Source organism: Camellia sinensis, chromosome 15 (genome assembly GCF_055761805.1).
Source record: "Camellia sinensis isolate YWXY chromosome 15, ASM5576180v1, whole genome shotgun sequence".
NCBI lineage: Eukaryota > Viridiplantae > Streptophyta > Magnoliopsida > Ericales > Theaceae > Camellia > Camellia sinensis.
This window is the reverse complement of record NC_138975.1, coordinates 94,246,604-94,256,681: the sequence shown is the minus strand read 5'-3', so window position 1 is coordinate 94,256,681 and position 10,078 is coordinate 94,246,604. Positions and strand designations below refer to the sequence as shown.

General features: G+C 30.8%; 1 long non-coding RNA gene across 1 annotated transcript; it reads left to right on the top strand.

The window, feature by feature from the left end:
* The first annotated feature begins 656 nt into the window (after positions 1–656).
* LOC145813550 (uncharacterized) lies at positions 657–4,187 on the top strand. Its single transcript, XR_014356697.1, has 5 exons — positions 657–926; positions 1,066–1,185; positions 1,272–1,339; positions 3,326–3,623; positions 3,929–4,187. It is a non-coding gene; the product is annotated as an uncharacterized LOC145813550 (long non-coding RNA).
* The last annotated feature ends 5,891 nt before the right edge of the window (positions 4,188–10,078 follow it).

Below are 10,078 nucleotides of genomic sequence, written 5' to 3'. Positions count from 1 at the left end.
TTCACATCTTATTTCTCGAGTTCAAATGGACAAAAGTAGAGTTGGGTGCTTTATGTCCCAAAATGACATTATGACAATAGTGTTTCCAATGTTCCAGCTGCACATTGAGCCACATCTTGTTCATGCACATGTTAGTAGATTCGAAACCATTTGAGGCTTATTATTGTTGCATAATTTATTGTTTCATGTTTTTTTGTCAAAGAAAGAAAAATCATTTTTCACTCTGAAATATTTTAAAGGTTGCCATGGCTTTTTTATATTTGACTGTTTTGAACCTTTTTTTTTTTTTTTTTTATCAAATCCAGTTTAATTTTTTTTAATCATTGATTCAGAAGTATCATAATTTTGTGCAAAAATTTTGATATATGATATTTGTGAGATTTAAACCAGGGTAATATTGATGTAGTGACTACATATATCAAACCTTTAGAATTACTCACTGCAGGTTATGGTGGATAATTTCTTATATGCATGCATTGCCTTATCTTTTGCTAATTATTAGAATTATTCTTTAGCAGTAACAGGCATGAAGGTGAACTATATCAAATCAATACATATATATATCTTTCGTGAAGGCGTGAAGGCAAACTATATATATACATTGATATTTCAAGAAGGTAGTCGTATTCGTACCATATCCTTATCAGATACTAATACATTTTGAATACTCATGGGTAGTTTCTAAACGTCTAGTATTGAAATTAATTTTCTTGAATTTTGACAAGTATTGGATACTTTTGGATAAGTCATGTATCTAAACTATTATGAAACTAAGATTGTAATATTTCTTGCATAGCTATAGAGCATAATTGTTAAAATAAAAACAAGAATAGTTTTAAATACTCAGTTTATCTCTAAAGCTAGGGTTTCTGTCCATCTCTTTGTCTCTCTCTCTAGAAAATTGGGGACAATCGTCGAGCGCCATGGTTCGTTTCAAAGCTAAAGCTTAAATCTTTGTTTTTTTGTTGTTTGTGTGTTTGATAATTGTATATTTCTGATATCGATATCAATTGAACGTGTACTGATTTGATTGTTGTTTTTTTGTTTGATAAATGATTTGTTAAGCCTCAAGGAGATTACATAGAGCTTCACAGGAAGAGAAATGGCTATCGCCATGATCATTTCGAGCGCAAATGAAAGAAAGAGACTCGTGAAGTCCACAAGCGATCTCAGATTGCTCAGAAGGTTCAATTTCTTCACTTTTCTCATGTATGTATTTATGGAGTTTTGTGTGGAAGTTCTAATTTTGTGCTTCAATTTGAATTGAGCAGTCTTTGGGTATCAAGGGTAAGATGTTTGCTAAGAAATGCTATGCTGAGAAGGCCCAAATGAAGAAAACGTGAGTGTTTTGTTTCTTTTTAATTTTTTTTTTATACATTTACATGTGTTTTCATTTTATTTAATTAAGATTTTGATTCTATACTTGTTTTTGAATCCTGAATTTTAATATAGATGCATTGATCCGTAAACCGTAGTGGTGTTTAGAATTAGAATTGTCAGTTTTTGGAAATAATTTTGTTTCTTTTTGTCTTTGATGAAATTAGCAGTATTTTTTGAGGAAAAAACATCTCATCTTTCTTAATGAGTTCTAAGTAAGCTTACCCTCCATTTTGGTTAAATGCAAGAAAGTTTCCAGCATTCACTGGGATAGTCTTTTCATCGAGATGGTTCTGTACGAGTTTGATAGGCATTTTCGGGTTCCCTTGCTGTAGAAGAGTTCAGATATGGTCAATTGCAGTGAGGTCCCCCACAGTTTGTCTTTAACCTTATGGACCATTCCCAATTTTATGACACGAAATGTATGCTGGTTTAGTCTTTTCTGACTTTATTTCAATTGTTATTTAGTCAGTTTCTCTCTGTTTTATTGTGATTTTGGTTATTATTCCTGACAATAAGGTCCTTGGAGTCTATGGTAGGGGCTAGTTTTTACATGGCTCACCATTGCAATTGATTATGATAAATCATTACTATAATGCACACTGACAATGCGTTGTCAACCCAACACAGTAATGTACAATTACAAGGAAACTCCCCCCCTCCCCCCCCCCCAAAAAAAGAGATAGAGAGAGAGGAGAGAGAAGCCCTTGAGTAGTGGAAAGGAAATAATTAATCTATGCTAAGGTAAGAGAAGCCCTTGAGTAGTGGAAAATAAATAATTAACCTATGTTAAGGTAAATGATTAATTGTGTTGTAATATTCTATTATTTTATGGCATTTTATTTATCATGTGTTGTGGGAGATCTATTAAATTAATATAATAATTATATATTATGAGAAAAATATAAATTATGATAAGTTAATGTAATCATCGTATTGTTATTAAACAAAGATTTAACCCTCCTTGAAACATGCCGCAAAATCAGTAAGGCTAGAGATTAAAACCTAAATACAAAAAAATAAAAAAAAAAATTAGTGTGATCTAAATTTATTTTAAACATGATGACACTTGAAATGAATTTGAATTATACATTAGTTTTTTAGATTTTTTTTTTTGTTATTCTTAGTCATCCTCCAATTGAGCTATTGTTAATAAATAAATAAAATAAAAAAATTTGACAATAGTTATATGAAGAAGAGAGAAGAAAGTCCAAGAAATGAAATACAAAATATATGTTACTTTTTTGTTTTTTTTTTTGGTTTTGGACCAATGATAACTGGAAGAGATGTTAAAAAAGAGAAAAAGAAAAGTTGAACAGTAAAAATGGAAAGGGATTAAAGTGAGAAATGAAAGGTAGAATGCAGAAAGAGTAGTGGTAGGAATTATGAAAAAGAATAATGTTTTAAAGCACTAAATTAGGAGCTCTAGAGCATCACTAATGATGTAGCACAGTGGCTCCCACCAAAGTGATGTGATGTTTTTTTTTTTTTTTTTTTTTTTTTTTTTTTTTTTTTTTTTTTTTTAAGCTCATTAGAGCTATTAGTGATCTAAAAATTAGTGGGATAAATCACCACTCTTTTTATGAAATTTTTATATAAAATATTTTATGATATTTTTTTCATAATTCATAATATTATTTATGCCTGAAATCTGTTCAATGCACTGTTGTCCTGCCTGAATTTTCCCTTCACATAATTCATAATATTATTCATAATATTATTTACGCCAATGTTTTCCCTAGTACACATTTCTGAAGTCAATCATGTTGTGATTTTAGTTATTTCATTCCTTTACTTAAACATTTTCTTAATATCTTTGTTTGTTTGTGTGTGTATACATATATCATTCTTCTTGTTTTCCAATTGTAGATTGCTGTCATTCATACTTGTTTAATGCATTATGGTTTGAATAAACAACCTTTTGGCTAATTTTCCACCATGTCTACAGGTTGGCTATGCATGAAGAATCATCATCCAGGTGAAAGGTGGATGATGATGTTCAGGAAGGAGCTATTCCTGCCTATCTGCTTGATCGTGAAACGACGACACGGGCAAAGGTATGCTATTTTTAGCTAAGATGATAGTACTTTTTATAAAGTTCTCCATTTTATGGATGTTAAGTGTAAATATGTGTTGGCCATGTACCATTATTGATTATCATATAATGCTGTCTGTTGGTTCTTAGCAACACTGCAAAGCAAAAAAGAAAAGAGAAAGCTGGAAAATGGGAGGTTCCTCTATCCAAGGTAGGATCTGCTACAACTTTGTACATAGTATCTTTCTTGCATGTTTTTTTCTTGAATTTACTGGATGTCTTTCTTATTTTATGTTTTCATATCCTAGTGGACCTCTTTTAGGGAAATCCGCCTATTATAGGAGTGCAAATGGGGAAGATGATGTGAAATTGTTAATAACCAATTATGTATTTAAAGAAAATAAAAATGCCAATTTTCAGTTCTTCCCCACACCACAGAAATTAACACATAATTATATTTAAAGAAATTAACCCATAATTATATTGTTATTAATTGTTTTTATTTTTTATTTTCAGATATTTTCCCAGTAGTAGTTTGCTTCTTGTGGAATGCAGGCGTATGAAGATTGCGATTAACTTTTGTTTTTGTTACTCACGGAAAAATCATGATGAAAACTTTTGTTTTTGATTTACGTTATTTTGAATTGTGAACAATATTATGTATTTAAACATTGTATATGTATTATGCAACATTATATAGTGGGATAATTTTGCTGATGCATTGTTATGAATGGAAGAATGTTTTTATTATGGATGAATAGAATTTTTATATTATTATGTAATTATTGGTTTTTTTTCAATTATTTTTCATTTAATATAAGTAATTTTCATGTTTTTAATAATTTTATTGTAATTTTTTTTTGAGACGGCACCACGTTGCCATTGCAAATGATATCCGCATTAGCTGAGACAAAAGCCTTTTGCGACGGTATTCTTTGCTGTCGCAAATGATATCCACACTAGCTAAGACAAAAGCCTTTTGCGCCGATACTCTTTGCAGTCGCAAATAATCTTTTAGCGACGGTAGGTATCCTGTCGCAATAAAAGTTCTTTAGCGATGACATTTTTGCTGTCGCAAATAACGCCTTTAGCGACGGCAGCAGAGTGCTGTCTGAAAAAACCTTAGATTTTTTCATATTAATGGCGACGGCAAAATTCCGTCGAAAAAAGGCAACTTTGCCGTCGCCAAAAAAAGGCGACGGCAACGTGCTGTCGCTAAAACCTTTTTGCAATCCCCTTTGTTGCGACCCCCCAGTTGCCGTCGCTAAAAGTCCTCTGCTGTCGCAAAAAACCTTTTGAGACGGCATTTTGAGTATTTGCGACGGCATTTTAGCGTCGCAAAAAGTCAATTTTTTTGTAGTGATAGATGTAAACTGATGACAAATATTGTCTAGATCTAAACCTTGTTCATTGCTTGCAGCTATCATTCACATCATTGTTCATATATAACCTCTACCATAGTTTTGCCTCCACCATTTTGTATCACCGCTAATGCCGACAATGCTTCTCCATCTACCATCGTGATCTATATTAGTTTTTGCTTAAATTTTTCTCATTTTTTTTTTTTGTTCTCTCTTATTTGTCTTTATATCTTTATCCATTCGTTCTCATTCACATCTTAGTTAAAAAGTAAGAAAAATCACAGTTGCAATAAGTAATTTTACCATCACAAAGAAATTTCACTGAGTGAAATTTTACACTTGTAAGCTTCATAGAGTGAAGTTTCATTGGGGAAAGCCTATACAAATTTCGCTTGGAGAAATTTTGCTCATTGAAATTTCACTTTATGTAAGCTTTCGCTGTACAAGTCAATGAAATTTGACTTTTTGGACCTATTAAAACTTTTATTGAAGGCTAAAAATTATAAAAATAAAATTGAAAAATTAGGCACCTTATTGTAAATTTGAATATAAAAAATTTATTTGAAGGATCCTGTTGAAACTTTAGACTTTTTTTTTTTTTTGGATCAAAATTTTCTTTTGCTTGAAAAGTCACTCAGATAATGGCGGAGAATTGCCAAAAATAAAAAATAAAAAATGACAATTTGTAGAGTCACCGCAAATTCTCCGTCGACAGGCGAAGGTGGCAATTAGTGGCTATTGGTGGCGATTGGAGGTAATAGCAGTTGTGACTGAAGTAGTAAAGGTAGTGTAAGTGTGCTAGGGGTAGTTCTGTTCAGAAAATATTTAATGTTCTTCAATACGTAAAAAAATTATAGTTGTCTTTAAACTACTAAAATATGTTGACTAGGGAGCTAGATGGAAAAAAAAAAATATAAAATTATATATATATATATATATATATATGAAGCAAAAGGGACTTTTCAACCTAAGAGTTTTGTGAAGCTCAAAAGCGTTAATTTTCTTGAATTTTTAATTTTTAAACAATTGAAAAACTTATATTGGTTAGCTTTCATTGAATCATTTTAAAAAAAAATCTACTTATGCTTTAATTTACAAATTTTAAAACGAAAGTTAATTAATTCATTTCAATATTTAAATTTAGAAATTTAAAAAGAAAAGTTAACTAATCATTTTAAATTTAAAATTTGGGTACCACTAAAATATGTGAAGCAATTTACATTTTTAATAGATGTTTTTGCTTCTTATTTAATGGTTTCAAGTAAATGGACATTTCAATTGCAAAATATTTCAATTAACGGATACATTACTATAAGTTTATGCTTCTTCTATAAGATTTTTTTAATAGATTAAAGTATGCTGTTATTTGATGTAAGCTTACTTTTATCTTCTTTTTAATTGTTGAATGGTTTTAAGTGCATGTACATTAGATATGTAATTGGCGAACGGTAGTGGGGAATTGGTGACAATGAAGTGTAGATTGATGGCGGTAGCAATGGATGGCAACAGTGGAAAGAGGAAAATGATAGTGGCGGTGGCGATGGTGGATCAACGACGACGGTGGTAGTTATTAGTGGATGACGTTGGTGGCGGTGGTCAGAGATGGTAGCAATGGTGATGGCAGTGTGAGGTTCTTAGAGAAAAGAAGAATATTATGATCTATTGGTACATTCAAAAGATGTGTAGGACTTATAAGTATTTACGTTCAATGATTGGAGCATAGGGATGTAAAAAAAATCGATTAAATTGGACCAAACCGGCTGTATTTGGTCTATATTTTAACAACAATTTCTATATGCAATTTTTTAATTTGATTTTTTTTTTTGATTTTTGATTCGATATCTGTTTAAGCACCTTTTGTACCAAACTAAACAAAAACCGATCGCTTCAACATATATTATATTTATAATATATAATATAATAATATTAATAAATATAATACATTATTAATTTCAATTAATTAACCTTATCATCCCTATAACCTAAGTTGGGATACCTTTATTATATATATATATATATATTTTAACGCTAAGTCACTATTCTTGAAACCTTAGTATTTATTATTATTTTTTTACTTGTATTTTTGTCAATCTAAAAATTGTAAAGTATTTATCAAATTGAAGGATTGAATATTTGAAATGGTTGAAAAATGGTTAATTCAATGTTTCTACATAAATGAGTGACTATATTAAAAAATGACTTAAATTTGACAGATCCTAAACCGATTAAACTGCACTAAACTGAACCGTTTCAATCGGTGCAGTGTGATGGGAGAAACGGTCTATATCGATACTCAAAATAATAAAATTGATATTATTGATTTGATAAAAAATTTTATTCAAAGACTGACCGTACCGAATCAATTACATTTCTACAGAGTAATTGTTCATAAAATTAATGTTAACATTGAGAATTCTGTTGGTATTCGTTAGTGGGCAAGCTGAACTTGGCAGCCCAAAAAATTTATGTTCTCATAATATGAAGGGACACTTATGGGTTGGTCCCATTGATAAGACTTAATTATTTATATGTTCTATTTTTTTTTTTTTTACTATCAATATTTTTAAAATACCCTCCATTCACATTTTCCAAACCAATTATCAACACTGTTATGAATATCCGTTCCCCAACAGTGATCACCTCTAACCACTATCTCCGGCTGCCGATGACCACCTCCAGCCACCATTTTCGGTCGCCAATGATCACCTCCAACCACCATCACTGACTGCCATTGGACTCTAGTGATATTTTCTGACGAGTATCTCTAGTTGCCGTCTTTGGAAATATTTTTCCGACGAACACCTCCGGCGATATTTTTTTTTCTACAATTCCCTAACTATTTTTACAGCTGAAACAACTCTCATCTCCATTACATCACCACTCCCACCACCTCTTCAGATATGATATGACAAGAGAAATGTAGAAGGAACAGAAAAGGTTAGCAGTGATAAATTTATCAGTATACACTTAGATCATTTAAATCAACTATTATCTCTTACTTTGAGACACACTCATTCATTTATTCATTCACAAAAACAAATTTATACACTTACACAACAAGAGAAAGTAAAGAGGAGAGGAAAAAAAAAAAGAAAAAAAGAAAAAAAAAATTGTGTTTGGTTCCTATTTTCTAAACTCATTTTTTTTGAAAATTTTGGAGTTTTTGTTTGGTTGTTTTAAAAACCAGACAAAGTTTTTTGAAAGCTAACATGGGAGTATTTTTTGATGTGATAAATTTTTATTTTTTTTAATTGTCTCTCTCCTTAAATTGGAGGAAAACTTGAATTTGCAATACTATATATATATTTTTTTTTTGAAAACCAAACAAAGATCATTTTTCAAAATAGAGTTTTCAAATAACTTTTTGAAAAAGTAATTCAAAAAAATGGAACCAAACATGATGAAATTGGTGTTAAATTTATCACTGATAAATGGTTTGGTTAAATTCATCAATGATAAATGTTAAAAATGATAAATTTATAACACATAAATAATCATACCATTTAATCGGTACTCTTTTATACTTTCACACTCATACTCACATACATACACATTCACTTACATATCCATTCACAAATACATTCACACATTTACACGTACAAAAAAAAGTGTAAGACTGATAAATTTATCACTATAGATTTATCCAGATTTTACAAAAAATATATTTGGTTTAACCAGAGCTTCACCAACAAATTCATAGAGATCTATTACATAGTAGAGAGAGAGAGAGAGAGAGAGAGAGAGAAACTCGATATCACTAGAAAGAGCTTTGACCACCTCGTAATGGCTACTTCTTGATGGTGAAGATTGCTATAATACTAGATCGACATTGTAAATGCCCAGATTTGAACAACGACGATGGAGAACGGTGACAGTGGAGATAAAAAATGGTTGAAATTGTTGGTGAACGATGGTGGCGATCGAACAATGAGGTGGTGGCAGTGATGACCTGCGGTGGAGGCAGTGGTAGGTGTGGTGATGATGGCGATGTGTGGTGGTGGTGTGAAGTTTAAAAAATGGTAGAGAAAGAGAAAGAAGAAAAGCTTGCTGGAGAATTAAGAGAAAAAAAGAGAATATAACAGAAAAATAGATAATTAATGATGAGTAATAAATCAATGAGGGTAACATAAGTAATGAAGGATTTATTGATGCATTTAAAAAAGAGTTATTTTTGAGATCCTAAATAATCTATCAAATTTTTTATCAAACTTCATGGGTGTGGAATTCACACATATGTGAATTTGTATGAGTCCCACACCCATATGAAAGGTTTGGTAAAAAAATTTGATAAATTATTTAAGATCCATAATATTTTCTTTTAAAAAATAACAAAACTTAATGATATTTAAATCCACTTAGTGGGAATTAGCTGTAATTATCCTTAATATGAAGACTAGAGTATGTAGTAGTACAAAAAGCAAGGTCCTCTGTACTGGATTGGGTGGCCTTGTCCGTGAGTTTGTCTTTCAGTCGTATAGGTAAAACATAAAGGGTCTCGCTCGTTTCCAATTTGAGGTTAAGATTGGACCTTTTAGTCTAATCGGTGAATTTATTTTTGGGATCTATTTAAATAATTTAAATTGTTTATATTTTAAAATTTATCGAGTACATTATTTCTGTAATAAATTAAGTCGATCGGATAACGTCAACTATGTGTCCGAATCAATTTTATATGAACTGTTTACTTTTTCACCGTTCAATTTTTTTTTTTTATAAAAAATTGATTCAAATATGTAGTTGCCGTTATCCGATCGACGTGATTTTTTATAAGAATAATGTATTGGACGAATCCTAAAATGTGAACGATTTAGATTATCGAAACAAGGTCCAGAAGTAGGCCCACAGAGCGGATTGGAGGGTCCAGTCTTGATCTCCAATGGGAGACAAGCTGGACCTAACACTACAACAAAAACATACTTTAGTGGCACTACACTAGTGGCATATTTTTAGAAAATGTCACAAAAAATGATATTTAGTGACACGTTTTTAAAAAATGCCACAAAACGACAAACATAAAAGGCTCTAGTGACATTTCAATAAACAAGTGTCACAAAACTACAACAAAAACATACTTTAGTGGCACTACACTAGTGGCATATTTTTGGAAAATGCCACAAAAATGATATTTAGTGGCATGTTTTTGAAAAATGCCACAAAACGATAAACATAAAAGGCTCTAGTGACATTTCCATGAACAAGTGTCACAAAACTATAACAAAAACACACTTTAGTGACACTATACTAATGGCATGTTTTTAGAAAATGCCACAAAAATAATATTTGGTGACACATTTAGATAAATGCC